General features: G+C 48.4%; 1 long non-coding RNA gene across 1 annotated transcript; it reads left to right on the top strand.

Moving 5' to 3' along the window:
- Nucleotides 1–1365: 1365 nt before the first annotated feature.
- On the top strand, nucleotides 1366–4348 carry LOC119965292. Its single transcript, XR_005460484.1, has 2 exons — nucleotides 1366–2429; nucleotides 3949–4348. It is a non-coding gene; the product is annotated as an uncharacterized LOC119965292 (long non-coding RNA).
- Nucleotides 4349–19068: the final 14720 nt, after the last annotated feature.

Here is a 19068-nt window from a genome sequence, read left to right as displayed (position 1 = left end):
TTTCCTACCACTAACGTTAAGCTCACAGGTCTATAATTCCCTGGATTATCCCTGCTACCCTTCTTAAACAAAGGGACAACATTAGCAATTCTCCAGTCCTCCGGGACCTCACCCGTGCTCAAGGATGCTGCAAAGATATCTGTTAAGGCCCCAGCTATTTTGTCCCTCGCTTCCCTCAGTAACCTGGGATAGATCCCATCCGGTCCTGGGGACCTCTCCACCTTAATGCTTTTTAGAATACCCAAAACCTCCCCCTTCCTTATGCCGACATGACCCAGAGTATTTAAACATCCATCCCTAGCCTGTCATATCATCTCTGACCAGTAATGCAACTCCTCCACCCCTTTTACTTCCCTCTCTATCCCTCCTGAAGCATCTATACCCTGGGATATTTAGTTGCCAGTCTTGCCCATCCCTCAACCAAGTCTCAGTAATACCAATAACATCATATTCCCAGGTACTAATCCAAGCCCTAAATTCATCTGCCTTACCTGCTACACTTCTCGCATTAAAACAAATGCACCTCAGACCACCTGTCCCTTTGCGATCATCATCTCTTCCCTGTCTACTCGTCCCCTTAGTCACATTGAGTTTATTATCCAGTACCTTACTGGCTTTAGTTGCTGCCTCTTTACTGACCTCTAACTTTCTAATCTGGTTCCCATCCCCCTGCCACATTAGTTTAAAACCTCCCCAACAGTGTTAGCAAAAGCACCCCCGAGGACATTGGTTCCAGTCCTGCCCAGGTGTAGACCATCCGATTTGTAATGGTCCCACTGCCCCCAGAACCGGTTCCAATGTCCCAAAAATCTGAACCCCTCTCTCCTGCACCATCTCTCAAGCCATGTATTCATTCTGACTATTCTTAAATTTCTGCTCTGACTGTTTCGTGGCACTCGTAGCAATCCTGAGATTACTACCTTTGAGGTCCTACTTTTTAACTTATCTCCTAACTCCCTAAATTCTGATTGTAGGACCTCATCCCATTTTTTACCTATATCGTTGGTGCCTATATGCACCACGACAACTGGCTGTTCACCCTCCCCCTTCAGTATGTCCTGCAGCCGATCTGAGACATCCCTGACCCGTGCACCCGGGAGGCAACATACCATTTGGGAGTCTCGTTTTCGACCACAGAAACGCCTGTCTACTCCCCTTATGATTGAATCCCCTATGACTGTAGCCCTACAAGTCTTTTTCCCGCCCTTCTGTGCAGCAGAGCCAGCCACAGTGCCATGAGCCTGGCTTCTACTGCCTTCCCCTGGTGAGTCATCTCCCCCAACAGTATCCAAAACGGTATACCTGTTGTGGAGGGAGATGACCGCAGGGGACACCTGCACTGCCTTCCTGCTCTTTCTCTGCCTTTTGGTCACCCATTCCCTGTCTCACTCACCAATCCTAATCTGCGGTGTGACCAACTCACTGAACGTGCTATCCACAACCTCCTCAGCATCGCGGATGCTCCAAAGTGAGTCCATCCGCAGCTCCAAAGGAAAAAGTTGTGACGTGATTTTAAGGGGGCACGGTGGCATAGTGATTAACACTGCTGCCTCACAGTGCTCGGGACCCAGATTTGATTCTGGCCTTGCGTGACTGGAGTTTGCACGTCCTCCTAGTTTCTGCATGGATTTCCTCCCGGATGCTCTTGTTTCCTCCTACAGTCCAAACATGTGCAGGTTATGTGGATTGGCCATGTTAAATTGCCCCTTGGCGTCCAGGGATGTGCAGGTTAGGTTACGTGGTTATAGGGGTAGGGCAGGGTGAACAGAGGAGTGGATCTGGATTGAGTGAAGGGTCAGTGAAGACTCGATGGGCCAAATGGCCTCCTGCACTGTAGGGATTCTATGATTTAGGGTGCAAGGGCAGGAGGTGGGTGGTCAGGCAGGCACATTAGATCCAACAGATAGGTTTTTGAAGCATTTATGTCCTTATCCAGTGGTACCCCATCTCAGCTTTGCTGGTGAGTTAAATTTGAAACGGGGAAAACAAATGAGGCACCCAGTCTCGTTTAAATATTTAAAGTGCAAACCTACTTCCTTGGGGGTTGATTTACTGCTCTCCCGGAGCCTGCTCTGCTTTAATCAAAAATGGAAAGTGGTGGGTTAGGATTGGGATTCAGATTTTTAACTCTTTTAACCCTTACATCAGACCTAAACCCATTCCCTTCAATGAAGTAGATTGTTTTACATTAGTTTACTTGGAATGGTGGGAGTGTGGGGTGTGGTGATTGACCTAATGGCATTGTTTCCAGCTCTGTGTGTGTTTGTGTGTGTGTAAATATATATATAAACAATAGTACTTCGTAAAATGTTCTTGCCTTGATGCCAAAAGGAAACAAATCAGAAGAACTTGAAACACTGAAAACCCTGCTGCGTTTTGGAAAATGAACACCGAATGTCTTGTTCCGCCTGCGCATACTTGGATAAGGGGTATGCTTTAAACATTTTAAGTTAGAAATAATAACTTCAAAAAAATAATAATTCTAGGTGAACTTTACCCTATTGTGAATCTTAGTTATTTTGTTGCGTGGTAGAAATGTCAGTCAAACCTTAAGGAGATTTTTTTATCCTCATGTCAACTTCAAAATAAGCTGCAACATTTACAAAGGATGCCTTTAGGCAGATAGTAGTGTATTCAACTTTGGTGAATTTATCCAAAATTGGAAATACTATTTTCCAGAGTCAAACTACCTGACTTCCATGTGCTAAATAAAGTGAACTTGACGTTATATTCAAAGTTGATATTATTTGAGGTCCACTTGCATGTCTGTAACCCTGGTAAATATCTGGGTCTTCAACTCCATCATAAGATTACAGCTTGAAAGCTTGTAGGAGCAGATAAATAATTTACTGGATGCAAATAGAAATTGGTTATAATGCTGCGTGTTGGAGTTTTGATTTGAAGTCACGACAGTGTAGTTGGCAACTATTACTAAATGCTATGGAAATTGATCTGAATAATGATTAAACTGAAAATGGCTCAGCTGAAATTTGAAAACATCGTTGAATGAAAACAAATCATTTGGGAGATCATTTGAAACAAGGTGTTTTGAGTTTTTTGGAAATGGCAAGGTTGATTCCTCAACATTGTGTACTGTTGATATGAACTCAAAGTTGAGTTTTAACCTGGTATTGCGCAAGAATCTGGCACAATTGTTTTCCTCAGAGTAAGTGAATCTGCTAGTTTAATGACTTCTCTACCACCCTCTTTCAATACACAGGTATTGGCAACCTATTTTAAATTCAATTGCGTCCATAGGATATAAAATTGATGCTGACCCAGTTTACGTGAATGCCTGATTCATGCCAGCAGGAAATTCCATCTGTTATTCCTAGGCAACAGTAATTTAAATTTGATGAATTGATACTTGGAACCAGGCTACTGTGTGGAACATTCCTATATTGGTTCTGATTTAAGGTCACACCGTGAAACATTAACTCTGTTTCTCACTCCACAGATACTGCCAAGTCTGCTGAGTATTTCCTGCATTTTCTGTTCAAATATAGAAGAGGTTTGTGGCACCAAGCCAGCTGAAAATACAGACATCATAAAGTAAAGCTCACCTTGGTGTAGCTTATACATGAGTTCAAAAATTGAGTCATATCATTGATGCTAGAATAAGTCCGTATACTAATTTAGATTTCATCGGTGACTTAGAAAAAGATGTTGACTGACAAAAAACTGAAAATATGTTTCAGAAGTACAATAGCAACCTATAAAGAAACCATACATAAAGTCATTGCTTACTGGCGATGTTGAGGCACAAACCTATTTGCGTGTTGTATGATTGTGAAGAATAAACCCTCAAATTTAAAATGATAAATCAGTTAGGAAATTCATTTTGTTTGTATTATACACTGAAAGTGGACATGTTTTTCTCCTAGTTAGGCTTTCCATTTCTTTTGTAATGTGGCTGAACCCTGTTTTCTATTTGTTTTTGTCCTAAAGATGTCGTGACACTGAATCAGAAACCCATTCCAAAGGCACTTTTGGAAAATAAGGAGAACTGAAGTTATTTCCGTTAACTTGACATTCAAATCCATTTTTCTAAAAATAAAATGTATTCATACCAAGTGGTTCAGTTAGAGATTATGAGGCAGGTTTAAGTATCTGCACTCTACATCTGAATTAACAATGAAGCATTTTCCTGAGAGTTGTATTATTTATACTTTGCTGATTAAGTTTTACAATGTATATTTTATGTTTTTTCTTACTTGTGATATAAAAATTCAGATATTTAAAGGTGAATGTTTTTACTGTGCAATTGTTTTAAAACTGCTGCAAGTAACCAAACTTGCATATTAGAAATTTAGAATACTTGGATTATTAAAGAAAATTATTTGTTCCATTTTCTGGTGTATTTATTTATTCCAGTTTGTGTGCTTTTTAGGAAGGATACACATATCCGTGAAACAGTTAATGTTCAGCAGTGCCCTGGAAGTTGTTGAAATGACGCCAAGTGGGTGTGAGTGATCTCTTTTCCTATCTGTCTACTTCAAATGCAGTCCAGATGAGCAATGGCATTTTTATCTCACCTGTTAATGGTTCTAAGGACATTAGTTAATAGCAGTTTCCACTCATCCCAGTGATGTAAACACAAAGTTATCCCTCCTCCCCACAAAACTATAATTTCTTGAGATTTATTACCAAATTCCCTGAAAGGGGTTTCTGCTGAAAGGTTTTGTCGGGTCCCAATTCCTGATGCACTAAATGTCTTGATGTTGACCAGATATTTGGTCAATATTTCAGACTTTCAGTTTTGTTACAACAGATAATTAAACTATACTGCTGTACATACATATTAAAAGTTACACCTGGCCAGTGTTGCATTGGTATATTTTCAATAACTGAATCATGGTTGTTGTCCTAAACTCCATTCAGGGGACAGAATATTCCCATCCTGCCCGTGGTGGAATTTGTGGCAGGCAGCCATGGAAAATCTAGTGGCAGACAAAAGCCGGAAACCCGCAGGTGGAAAAAGGTTTGCAGTTAATGGTGGATCAGTTACCCCTCTGCCTAAGTGGCATGAATGACATTTGCATTTATTTAAATCTCATGAATGCTCACTAAAACAGTTCTTGCCAGAATCACCTTGCGCTTTCCAATCTTGTGTCGCGCCAGCAGGAAATTACATTAGCTTCAAATCTGCTTGAATATGAGTGGCATGCACAAGTTGGACCTCAGTTTACTCCTGACAACATACATAGCCTACCTGCTGCTCTCATTGCTCTGAATGCTGCACTGTTGTGGCTATAGGGTTGGTGTACACCTGCTCTTTGCTGACATCCACAAGAACATCACTATGCTGTGGTACTCATGCGGGACTCAAAAACGAGCAGAGGAAGAGGGAAGACTAAGGGGTGAGAAGCAAGGGTATATGAAACGCTGACGAACAAAGGGGTCAAAGGGATATCACATCTTTGACTGTTAGGGGATGCATGCAGATTCCAGAATTTGTGATGTGGAGATGCTGGCGTTGGACTGGGGTGAGCACAGTAAGACGTCTTACAACACCAGGTTAAAGTCCAACAGGTCCAACAGTCCTTTGGGGCAGCAGGGTAGCATGGTGGTTAGCATAAATGCTTCACAGCTCCAGGGTCCCAGGTTCGATTCCCGGCTGGGTCACTGTCTGTGTGGAGTCTGCACGTCCTCCCCCTGTGTGCGTGGGTTTCCTCCGGGTGCTCCGGTTTCCTCCCACAGTCCAAAGATGTGCGGGTTAGGTGGATTGGCCATGCTAAATTGCCCGTAGTGTCCTAAAATGTAAGGTGAAGGGGGGGTTGTTGGGTTACGGGTATAGGGTGGATACGTGGGTTTGAGTAGGGTGATCATGGCTCGGCACAACATTGAGGGCCGGAGGGCCTGTTCTGTGCTGTACTGTTCTATGTTCTATGTTCTAGGTTTGTTACAAACCCTAGCTTTCGGAGCACTGCTTCCTCAGGTGAATGTGAATTTGTGGGGTGGGGGGGGGAGAGCGGTTTGTTAATGTGATACATTGGGGATGGTTCGCATGGTGATAAAGATCTGGCACATGTACAGCGAGAGAGTGAGTGTCAAATCCTGTCTGCAAATATAAGTGAAGAACCATCATCTTTTGCTCCACAGTAATGGCATTGGCTGAAAATGATACTAGCAGTGAAATGATGGCAAGGGATCTGAGGCAGTGTGGGAGGAGTGCAGTTCTGGACTCGGGCTTCTTCTGGGCCGCACTCATTTGGTGCTGCAAGAGTGAACAGGAGTCAGTTTAGAAAGGAAGAGCTGCTGAAATCAAAAGGATACTCAGAACTTGTGTGGCTTCACATCACAATCGCTGCATCTCAAGAGCATCATGTAGGAATGCAGACTTTGTGAATCAGGCAATAGTGAAGAAGGCACAGCTGCATATATGGCATTCCATCAATGAAGGACAGTAACCTGTTAATCAGAATTGGCATTCATAACTGACTGTAGGGCTTCCATTCATTGACCATGTGCACTTAATTGGTCATTAGTATGCAACATCAGAGACGAGCGCAGAGCTGTTTTCTGTCACTCGTCTCATTTACACTTACCATCCCATAGAGTGCTCACGTCACATTTCTGGAATGCCATCTTAGTCACTTTGATGTGTGTGCTAGTGTCTCAGGGACAAGGCTGCATCAGACACCATGCAGGTAGAGCAGGAAAAATTGTGGAGCTCGTTTCCCATCATTTTGTTATTCCAAGCTTCATTTCCTCTACCCTTTGATCCTTGCCTTTAATTCTTCATTTCAGAGAACAAGCTCGAATGCATGAAGAGCCGAATGCTACATTTGTCAGAGTCCTAATGCAATGTAGATGGGGCAGAGGCAATGCCAAGTGCAGCTCCAGCAGAGGCCCTATCTGAGGGTTGTGGTCAAGGAGAGGCAGGGCATAAGGAGGAGAGACCTATGGTTTATTGTCAAAGAACCTACTATTTACAAATAAGTGAGTAGCAATGCTGGGCATGTTTGTACTTGTCCTGAGATCTAGTACATCAAGAATGCCGTGTTCTGCAGGAAGACCTGTCGCCGTGTGGGGTAGGACGTCATTCCTGTCAGTAGTTTGGAATGTGACAGCAGTGCTCAATTTCTTTGCGTCTGGGTCTTTCCAGGGATCAACAGGGGACCTGTGTGGTATCTATTGGCAACACACCGATGCATAAAATAAGTCACCGATTTCCTTCACAGGAAGGCCCATCATGTCAGGTTTGCTCTGGATGAAGAAAGCCAGGCTACAAGATTCACTGGCTTGACACAGTCTTCCAAGGATGCAACAGATTACACCATGTGACTATATGGGTTCTGTAGCACATAGCACCCTAATGTTATAGAATCATAGCGGTCTACAGCACAGAAAAGGCCCAAAGACTGATCAAAAACAACCCACTAACAATTCTAATCAGGGCAGCACGGTGGCGCAGTGGGTTAGCCCTGCAGCCTCATGGCACCGAGGTCCCAGGTTCGATCCCAGCTCTGGGTCACTGTCCATGTGGAGTTTGCACATTCTCCCCATGTTTGCGTGGGTTTCGCCCCCACAACCCAAAAATTGTGCAGGGTAGGTGGATTGCCCCTTAATTGGAAAAAATGAATTGGATACACTAAATTTTTAAAAAAAAACTATTCTAATCACATTTTCCAACATTTACCCCATATCCTTGTAAGTCTTGTGATCATAAATGCACATCTAAATTCTTAAATGTTATGAAGGTCTCTGCCTCCGTCACACTTTCAGGCAGTGAGTTCTGGACTCCCATCACCCTCTAGCTGGAAACATTTTTCCTCGCATCCCCTGTAAATCTGCACCAAACCTTAAATCTATGCGCCCTGGTCCTTGATCTCTCCACCAAGGGGAAAAATTTATTCCTGTCTACTCTATTTATGACACTCATAATTTTAGACTTCTTAATTGTATCCCCTCCCCTGTCCAACCTATCCAGTCTCTTTAAAACTAAAACTCTCTGCCCAGGTGACATCCTGCTGAATCTCCTTTGTCCCCTTTCCAGTGCTGTCACATCCCTCCTCTGATATAGATTCCAGAACTGCACGCAATACTCTAGCTGTGGCCTAACTAACCTATTATACAGTTCCAGCATAACCTCCCAGTCCTTAAATTCTATGCCTCAGGGCAGCACGGTGCCGCAGTGGTAGCACTGCAGTCTCATGGCGCTGAGGTCACAGGTTCGATCCCGTCTGGGTCACTGTCTCTGTGGAGTTTGCACATACTCTCCTTGTTTGCGTGGGTTTCACCCCCACAACTCAAAGATGTGCAAAGTAGGTGGATTGAACACACTAAATTGCCCCTTAATTGGAAAAAATGAATTGGATACTCTCAATTTATTTTTAAAAAACTCTATGCCTCGGTTAATAATAGTACGAAGTCTTACAACAACTAGTTAAAGTCCAACAGGTTTATTTGGAGTCACTAGCTTTTGGAGCACAGCTCCTTCAGCAGGTGAGTGAAGGCATGATGAAGGAGTTGCGTTCCGAAAGCTAGTGGCTCCAAACAAATCTGTTGGACTTTAACCTGGTGTTGTAAGACTTCTTACTGTGCCCACCTCAGATCAATGGCAGCATCTCCACATCATGGCTACCATCGACTCAGTTAATAATGTTTATAAACCGCAAGGACTACCATTTCATCAATGTACACCTGGTGTGTAATTACCAGAAGCACATCCTGCACTTTTGGGCAAGGTATCCTGGGAATTGCCACGATTCCCACATCTTGAGTCACTCCCAGGTGCCTGACATTTTTGCAGGGCCAGGGCGTCTGCACAGATGGATGTTTGGGGACAAGGAGTACTCACTGAAGCACTGGCCCATTATTCTGGGGATAAGGAGTACTCACTGAAGCACTGGTCGATTACGCTGTTTGGGGATAAGGAGTACTCACTGAAGTACTGGCAGATTACTCTGGGGATAAGGGATACTCACTAAGGCACTGGCAGATTACTCTGAGGATAAGAAGTACTCACTGAAGCACTGGCAGATTACTCTGGGGATACGAAGTACTCACTGAAGCACTGGCAGATTACTCTGTGGATAAGGATTTCTCACTGAAGCACTGGCAGATTACTCTGTGGATAAGGATTTCTCACTGAAGCACTGGCAGATTGGCAGATTACTCTGGGGATCAGGGATACTCACTGAAGCACTGACCGATTACTCTGATGCGTTGCCCTCAGAGTCGTTACGAGAAGAGATAAAACACTGTTCACGTTCCACAAGCATTATTATAGAGCAGACCAAAGGGTTTATGATGCTTGGGTTGCTCAGGTGGCTTACTGCAAAACACTGCGAGTGGGGTTTTCCACATTATGTTGCGCCCTTCACAATCTGGTAAAGCAGAGGTGAGCCCTTAATAGAGAGTGAGAGCAAAGTCAAGCGAGGGCATATGGCCACCTCTCCCAGCCTAGGAGTGAGATAATGATGAAGAATCTCCTCCTCCCTTGTGTGTATTGTGCTCTTCATTACCACTGAGGAGACACAAATGCTGCTGGGATATCAATGCTGATGAGCTGCCATCAATAGTGTTCCTTGAGGAAGAAGGGTTAGAAATGGTGACATTACACAAGGGTGCGGAGACTAGTCAACTGAGGTTGACATCAAATGAATGTTAATCTCACAGTGGGAATGAGTGGGAGAATGGTTAGACCTTGACATAGAGGGTTCCAATGTTAAAATTTGCAATGCCTTCATTAGACCAAAACATTCACATGTATTCACAAAAGTGCAATTTCTTTACAGCGATACCACACACGTGATCAAGAGTTGACATGAACGTGTCATAAGTTTCCTAACTATGCCTGGGTGCAGCCTCAACATGCGCAGCAGAGGTGGAGGCAGCCTGCTGACTGCTATATCTTGATGTCTGTGATGAACTTGGCAAAAGTCCTCTGGTGGTCCAAGGTCTGGAAGGCCCCAACTTGATGAGGGTCTTCTGATCAGGTGCAGACGTTCCATCAGCGACAACCTGAGCAGCTGGAGTTGGGGTAGGCACAGGCAACGGGGGGCTCTGAGTGACTGCACACCCTTAGAGTGTCATCAGAGGAGGCCCCAGGGTGATGGCTGATTTTCATCTTAAATTGGTTAAACATGATTTGCCTTTCAAAAAAACTATATAGACTTTGCCTGATTGCCTTGAAATTTTCCAAATGCTTTGCTATAACATATTTAATAATGGCTTCTAACGTTTTTCCGACGACAGATGTTAGTCTAACTGGCCTTTAGTTTCCTGTTTTCTGCCTCCCTCCCTATTTGAATAAAGGAGTTAGCAGGGAAGATTGTTCCTTGAGATGGCCAGCAGGAAAGCAGCTCAGAATTCAGGAAACTCTTGTCCTCATTGATTCTCCGTCAATATTTGAACAGTATGGGTAGTGGAACAAGGAATCTTGGGTGGAATTCTTCATTTGTGAGACTATGTGCATTGATGGGTGGTTCTGGCAGCATCCACTCCACTGGCTGGAATGACAGGAGCTCACACCTAATGCTCTGCTTGGAAGCTCAATCATTATGCACAGGCGAATGTCCAACTGAATCACCTTGCTGGTCGGGAGCTGATTCATGCACTTGTCAGTCCAACACGTACATCTCACTCTCTCCAACCCAGCCATCTTCAGGACACTTGCAAAGATTTTTTCCAGACACCAAAAGAGAGTTAAAAGCTTCAAGTAAAAGGCAGCCTCACCCACCTGGCCCTTAAGGCCTTGATCAAAGGAGAGCGGATGCACAGACACGTTCTGTATCCTCGGGATGACGCCAGCAAGCAGACCAACTTTACATCTCTAGCTTGGGAGGCCATCACACCAGGAGGTCAGTGTAACTGGGATCTGTGACCAAAATGCCATCCAGTACAGGAAGAGCATGCATGACCTCATCCAGTCCCGCAGCTCAATCATCCCTTAACTCCATCCAACATCAAACACACATCATGGCATCATGTACTCAAATGGCTACTCCCTTCAGGGATCTCACACATCCATCAGCAGGGGACACATAATAGCACTTATTCTCTCGTGGACACTTTCACATCACCACCATCCCTTCCATCAAGTAGCTCCCGGTCCATCCACCAGCCCTTCTTGGCAGGTTCATCACACACAGGGGACATGCATCTCACCCAACCTCTGCTCCATTCCCTGATTGCATGCCTCCCTTTCATCTTCATATAGGCCAAGCTAGCACATGCCAAGCGTGAAAGATCACAGACTTGGGCAGGGAAGGTTAACATCATTGCCCTCACTGAGTTTGAGGAGGACAGGGATCTCTCCTGTGGGGTAGCGGGGTGAGGTTGGTCTCTCCCAGCAACCACGTATGGATAACAGCTTCATCACTTCATCAAATCCTGACAATCACAATGAGTCATATGCAGCCTTATATAGCTCATGAACTGAAACTCTACTCCCTCAGCACCTGCACTTCGAGACTCACAAGGCAGCTGAGCACATGTTTGAGCCTTCAGACCACGTCTGAGGAAGAGGAAGCTCTGGAAGAAGTGTCACTGCACTCAACTTCACCCTCCACCAGCGCAGAGGCACACACCTCAGTGGGGAATAGCTCTAGTTTAGGCTCATGCTCACTTTCTGGAGAACACCCCACTGACATGTCCCCACAGCCGTCAAAGGCAGGACAACCAGGTCTCTGGCACTCAGAGGGCTGCTGGAGACCAGGCACCCATTCAATCTGAGTCAGATAATGAGTCTCTGGAAACAGACTCCAAATCAATGCTAGAGATTCAATGACAGGAGGTGCATAATGGTATTGTCACCGGACTAGTAAACCAGTCCAGGGACCAGGGGCTGGTTTAGCTCACTCAGCTAAATCACTGGCTTTTAAAGCAGGCCAGCAGCACGGTTCGATTCCCATACCAGCCTCCCCGGACAGGTGCCGGAATGTGGTGACTAGGGGCTTTTCATAGTAACTTCATTGAAGCCTACTCGTGACAATAAGCGATTTTCATTTCATTTCAGTAACCCACCACACCAGATAGTGCAATTTCAATCTGGAATTAAAAGTCTAATGGTGACCATGAAACATTTTCAATTGTCATCAAAACAAACCCATCTGGTTCACTAATGTCCTTTAGAGAAGGGAATCTGCCAGCCTTATCTGGTCTGGCCTACATGTGACTCCAGGCTCACAGTAATGTGATTAACTCTTAACTGCCCTCTGAAATGGCCCAGTAAGCAACACAGTTAAAGGGAAATTTGGGGTAAGCAATAAATGCTGGCGTAGCCAATGATGCCCAATTCCCAAAAACATTTTTTTTTTAAAAATCAGGCAGTCACTCAGGAGACTAGAGCAAATGATGGAGGAGTCTGTCCACATTTTTTCAGATATCGTGGCTCCAACATGCGAGTGCCTGAAGGTTGGCAACAACCATGGAGATCTTAGCCCAGCAGGTCTTGCCGGATTTGCATTCGTCCGTGCATTCCATCGCCACACACATTGGTAGGCACCATCAAGTAGATGACGTGAAGATGAGGCACCTTGATCTCCCGCCAGGTGCACCATCTCCTGTAGAAGTCAAGCCTGGGCCCTTGGGCACCCACAGGCTATGACCACCTGTCCTACACCACCCCACACAACTCCCTCTGTGTTTCCCACCTGCAGGTGCAGGCCCTGGGTTGACAGTAACAGCGGGTCTGGTCCGTGGGATGGAGGATGATGACAACCCATCTGTGATGAGCTCTGGTGCTCTGCACTGTTTGATAACGCCTGACTCCTGTCCATGGTACCACTTTCCACCGTCCACCTGGGTGCTCCCTGCATGCGAGCTGGTCATTCCATCGCACGGTCCCACCGAATACTTGGCATGGCGGAGGTGTGGAAGGGGGGATGGTGTGCAGGGCAGGAGGAGAGGGGTTCAATGAGAAGGAGCGAGAGAGGCGGGGTACCAGGAGGATGTGTGGGGTTTCACCTGGGGGCCCAGGCCCATAACCACCTCCACCGTCTGCCCATTCTACGCAGTCCCCCACCCACCCACCTCAGCACCCCCCTCTGCAGTCAGCCCAGCATAGCTCAGCCATCCCTCACACCCTACTGAAAGGTCACCCAGGCAGTTTGGAACATCTGTGCACAGATGGTTAGTTTACAAAGAACATATGGACATCTCTATAACGGTCTATGCACTGGTCCCCTTACGCTATCCTATGTTCTGCATCCATACCATCTTAATTGGTGTCTACCTTTCTGGCCTTACGGGCCCTAATGGATCCTCAGGCAGTACATCAGGGCTGGAGGCGGCCTGCTGCGAATCCTACCCTGTGACCTGGGTCCCCTTTGGCAGCCGTCTTCTGAAGCGACAGGGAAAGGAGAGGGTGGAGCCCAAGGCGCTTTGGTGTTCCAGAGCTTCCCCTTTGGGAGTCACCGGCATGATCCCCATCAACTCCTCCTCCCTTGAGATGCCCGGTGGCACCCCCAGGCTTCTTCGTGAGATGGGGTGCAACCAGAGAGAACTCCTGGGGCTCCCCGCCACCTGGCACCACCTGTCCTGGAGGCCCGCTCTCGTCTTGACATGGGTCTCCATGTTCACAGCCATTTAGCACAGGGGCTGGGCCACCTCTCTCTGGGACTGGCGCAGGTCAGTCAGTGCCCGGGCAATGACGACGACAATCACAGCCCTAACTCATTGTGAATGGGCCAAGCTCTGGAATGCCGCTACAATGTCCAGGTGGCCCTGGTACATAGCTGTCTATGACAGGGCAACCTTGTCTTGTGCCTCAGCCACCGCTTGCACAGAGTGCCCCAGGCCTTGGACATCCTGACCCATGGCAGAAACCCCCCACCCCAAAGGCCTCCACTGGGAATGCCATCCATTGACCTAGGTGGCACGCATTGTTCACACTTTCCCCTGCCGCTACACACGGTTGCATTACTGCAACTGCATCTGCAGGTGCTGGATGGTTGCTGACAGCCCCTCAGGTGGCCCCTGTCTCTGTGTCTGCATCTCCAGCATCGATGCGACCACCATTTCCAGAAACCTGAGACCCATCTGCATGGCAGCTTGTTCTCCGACCGTATGGCCCCTCAGGTATTCCAATCTCCACCTCATATCCCGCCGCAAGTGTGTGATATGCAGCAGACAGTGCCCCAGGAGCCTCTTCACTGAAGTTCCCAACTGAGGTGAGTGTCTCTGGGATGGTGGAGAGTGTTGGTGACAGCTATGAAGGGAAGTCCGCATTATCCCTGGACTGGGGCTGGCATTTGAGTGCTCTGTTAGCTATACATCCTCCTGCCCCGCACGCCATCCCCCCTTCCACACCTCCGCCATGCCAAGTTTTCGGTGGGACCGTGCGATGGAATGACCAGCTCACAAGCAGGAGCACCCAGGTGGACGGTAGAAAGTGTTACCATGGGTAGAGGTCAGGCGTCATCAAACGGCGCAGAGCACCAGAGCTCATTGCAGACGGGTTGTCATCATCCTCCATCCCATGGACCAGACCCGCTGTTACTGTCAACCCAGGGCCTGCACCTGCAGGTAGGAAACACGGTGGGAGTTGGGGGGGGGGGGGGGGGGGGGTTTAGGACAGGTAGTCATAGCACGGGGTCGTCAGCTGGGTGGAGGTTGGAGGGCATGTAGTGGTGGGATGGAATGTGTGTGCTGTCTGCCACGTCCCCTTGTCGGGGAACCTGGAGGCGATTCGGGTGACCCTTGCGCCGATCCAGGCACACATGTTGTGCAGAACCTGTGCCTGCTCAAGCCCCATGCCCTACCCATCCTGGCACTTCCAAACATCAAGGTCAAGGTCTGGTGTTCAACTCCTCCTCCAATACGCCACCCCTCTGCTGCGTGATGTTGTGGAGGATACAGTAGGCCACCATGATATGGGAGACCTTCCTAGCGCTATACTTGAGGGCCTCCCCAGAGTGGTCCAGACACATGAACTGAATCTCCAGGATGCCGAAGCAATGCTCAATCACGCACCTGGTTGCAGCGGGTCTCCACGTCGGTCTGTGGCCTCCAGATGGGCATCATCAGCCACGACAGCAGCGGATTACCCCTGTCGTCCAAGAGCCAACCCCTCACCTGGGAGTGCACTTCGAAGATCTCAGGAACTGGCGAGTGTGCCAGGAAGAAGGCTTTATGCACATTACACTGGTATTGGGCACAGACGTGCATGATGTGCAGCTCATGGTCACACACCAGCTGCACGTTCACCTTTCGGTTTGTGAAGACCGGCCCGTCATGAGCCGGTGCTCATAGGGGGACATGCATCCTATCGATCACCCTGCCAGACCTGGAGCATCCCGGTGATGATAGCGAACCCCGCTGCCCGGCATCCTGGTGAGCTTGATCCACATTGAATTTGATATATTGTGCTGAGCAGACATACAGGGCATCCGTTGTGGTACCGATGACTCTGTGAGATTCCAGACAGGTTCCCACTGGCACCTGGAAAGACCCTATGGCATAAGCGTTCAATGTGACCATCACCTTCACGGCCACCGAGAACTCCCCCATACCCCCGTGGTTCCAGGTGCATCATAATCCGGCAGGTATGTCGCACGGTCCCCCTGCTCAGCCAGAGTCTTCGACGACATGCCCGGTCCCGCAGGTCCTCGAATGACAGCAGGTGCTGCCGGTACACATGAGACATCATGTGGCGCCTCCTTCCCACCTCTTCCTCAGCCTGTTGGGAGGGCGGCTCTTCATCCTCTCTGGCTGCCTCCTGTTCTTTTGGAGCAGGCGCCACTGCTGCAGGTTCCTCCCTGAGCAGCTCCTGCTCGTACAGCCTCAGTGCATCCCCCAGGCCTGAGCGACCAGGTTGAAGGCCACCATTCTTGGTTGGATTCTGAAGTCCATTGTCTGCAGGGGTGAAAGGCAGCATGTGAGCATGGTGCATATCCCAATGCCCAACCAGGTCCAATGAGTTACACGGCGGCTCCGGCCTCCACTGCAGCTCCTGTTCCTGCATGTGCCCCCCCCATTCCCCCCCCCCCCCCCCCCCCCCCCCCCCCGGCTGTTCCTCCTGGCATTCTAACCTCTGTACTGCATCCCATCCCTGCCGGCAGGGGTACCGTTAGCTGCCCATACCCAACTCAGCAGTACACTCTGCAACCCTCATCCAGCACCCACTTTTGGGGTTATTGTGTGCATTGCCCTTGAGAGGGCAGCATGATGCCCCGTCAGTGAGTGGCCTCCAGTTTTAGGTGGCGGGGTATTGGTGGGCTGGAGGGAGTGGTTGTGGGGGGGGGGGGGGGGTGCACTCATACAGTCGGTGTCACTCTGTGTCACGAAAGGCCAAGGAGGACGGCAAGTGGGATGTGAAACAAGGTGGCTGTCCTTCCACACAGACAGTAATCCAAGGCTGGAACTGAACCCAGGTCCCTGGTCCTGTGCTCAGGGGTGAAAGGCAGACATGTTAGCAATGGTGCATACCCTAGACTCTGCCTGGACCCAGGGGTCACCCCGACCCCACGGCCCATCTCCTGGTCACCCCCATCACCCACCGCTACACCATCTCCGGCTCTGGCAGACATCCCCCCTGCCAATGGCAGGACCGACACCCCATGGTTGTGCCTCTGGGAACATGTGCGACCTCCTCTCTCTCCCTCAGCGGCCACAGCGCCTGTGTCCAGCTTTTTAACACGACAAGTGAAACTCGCCGTCGGTAATTCCACCTGGCAGAGGCAGAGCATCGCGGTAACCCTGGAGAATACCGGGTCAGCCCCATTAATTATGTGCCAATGGTTTTCTGTACATGCGGAGTAGAACTCACTGATGCCGCTATCAAGGCACCGGAGCTTGGCATTCCTTTGGGCGCCTGGCGCTGGTCACGATGACTGACTCACACACGATTCTCCACCCAATTGCATTTTGTGATTCCGGCGCAGCAGGACGGAGACTCCCGTCCTAGGTTCTTCTGAGATGTTTCCTTACAAAACATCTGGCTTCTCGTAACTGATCATGTTGAAGTACCTGAAAACATCTTTGACTACAATTGCTAAGTAGATGATCCCACTTGCTCCCCTCCTAGCTGCCATTGTAGTCAATTCAGGTCCCAACATGGGCGGCATGAAGCACAGTGATTAGCACTGCTGCCTGCGGCGCTGAGGACCTGGGTTCGAATCCTGGCCCTGGGTCACTGTCCGTGTAGAGTTTGCACAGTCTCCCCGTGTCTGAGTGGGTTTCAACCTCCACAACCCAAAGATGTGCAGGTTAGGTGGGTTGGCCACGCTAAATTGCCCATTAATTGGAAAAAAAAAGATAATTGGGCACTCTAAATTTATTTATTTTTTTAAAATTCAGGTCCCAACATGTGATATACGGTGGCACAGTGGTTGGCACGACTGCCCCACAGCGCCAGGGACCTGGGTTCAGTTCCAGCCTTGGATTACTTTCTGTGTGGAGTTTGCACGTTCTCCCCCTGTATCATGGGTTTCCTCTGGGTGCTCTGGGTGCTCGGGTGCTCACAGTCCAAAGATGTCCAGGTTAGGTGGATTGGCCGTGCTAATTTGTCCCTTAGAGTCCAGGGATGTGCAAGTTAGGTTATGGGGTCACGGGGATAGAACGGGGTGGACATGGGTAAAGTGCTCATTTGAAGGGTTGGTGCAGGCCCAATGGGCTGAATGGCCTCCTTATGCACTGTCGGGATTCTATGCATGTTAAGAAGTGACAAAGGAAAGCTATGGGTTCTGACAACATATCTTAAATAAATACAGCAAATAATAAAAATACTCAGCAGATCAGACAGTGGGCACGATTCACCCACAAAATGTGTTTTGGGTGAGTTTGCCTGAGTGTTTCCTGTCGGCTTTTTGACTGAGATCCAGACTTGCAGTCACCCACACTTATTTTTGGAGGCTTGGGGAGTTCCTCCCCGGTCTAGCCCACACTTGGAAAGGTTTGCAACAGTGGGGAGCTGAACTTGCCGACATGACTGGCTCCTCAGAGACTGGGGTGACATTTTGAAAGGGTGCCTCGATCTTAAGCGAGCTTGTGGGTCCCCCACATACCCCACCCATGGGCAAAGCCACCCCCTGCAGATATTGGCATACCCCCCTCAAGTGAGGATACCCCGCTGTGGGGTCGCTGAGGGCCCCCCCCCATTTCTTGCTCCTCACCCCCTGTTCAGGATCCCCCCTTTCAGGACCCCACCCCTTCACCCCCTCATCCTTTGTACATCTTTCCCCCTCCTTTCATGGCAGCCCCCCCCCCCCCCCCCCCTCAGGCCCTGACACTTGGCAGTGCCAACCTGACATCTGGGCAGCCCGGCACTGCAAGCCTGGCACCCTGGCAGTGTCAACCAGGTGCTCTGGCTGTGACTAAAGGATTTGAGAGACAAGGACAAAAGGAAGATCTGTGACAGAGTGGAAGACAGGAGAGATTAAATGACGGAAGAGCTAGTTTTACAGGGCCCAATGGAATGGCGATGGAACAAGTAAAAAAAGAGATTTTCTCCTTTTCGTGCCATTCTCTTTGGTCCTGTAAGACATCCACTTATGTCATACATTTTCTTTTGTATTTCACCCTATCACTGCCTTTTCTATTGTCCTGGTTCTACCCATCTATTGCATCCCTACGTTTTTCCAGGTCTGATGAAAAGTTATCGACCCAAAACTACAGCCTGAATTTCACAGGTAGCAAGCCCATCCCTACTTGCCCATCCTGAGCTGAGCCCCATAATATGGTGGGTAGGCGTGCAGTAAAATTGGCTGCCTACCCACCATACATAGATAAATAGTTAAGGGTCAGCTGAACCTGTTAATAAGCCAATTGACCTCAATATCACGCTGTCCATGCCATAAGATGATTGGTGTGAGCAGCCTGTTTTGAAAAGGTTGGGAAGGGAGAGGGGGAACTATCTTCCAGGTCTAGAGGTGCACTTTGCTCACTGGGTATCCTCCCCAAAATTCCCCCTCCTTCATCTCACCTGCCTACCCAATACCTCTGAATTACGTGAGTGCATGATCCATTGGTGCCTCATCCGTGGCCTGTTTCAGTCCTGACAGGGCCCAGTACTGAGCTCTGGCACTGCCAGCCAATCAGACTGACCAGCAGCTCCTAATGGTCGGACATTGTCCCAGTCAGGGGTGGAAGTCCCACATTTACCTAATTGCTGCTGCCCAG

This window comes from Scyliorhinus canicula, chromosome 4 (assembly GCF_902713615.1).
Source record: "Scyliorhinus canicula chromosome 4, sScyCan1.1, whole genome shotgun sequence".
NCBI classification, from domain to species: Eukaryota; Metazoa; Chordata; class Chondrichthyes; order Carcharhiniformes; family Scyliorhinidae; genus Scyliorhinus; species Scyliorhinus canicula.
This window is presented reverse-complemented; position numbering and strand designations above follow the sequence as displayed.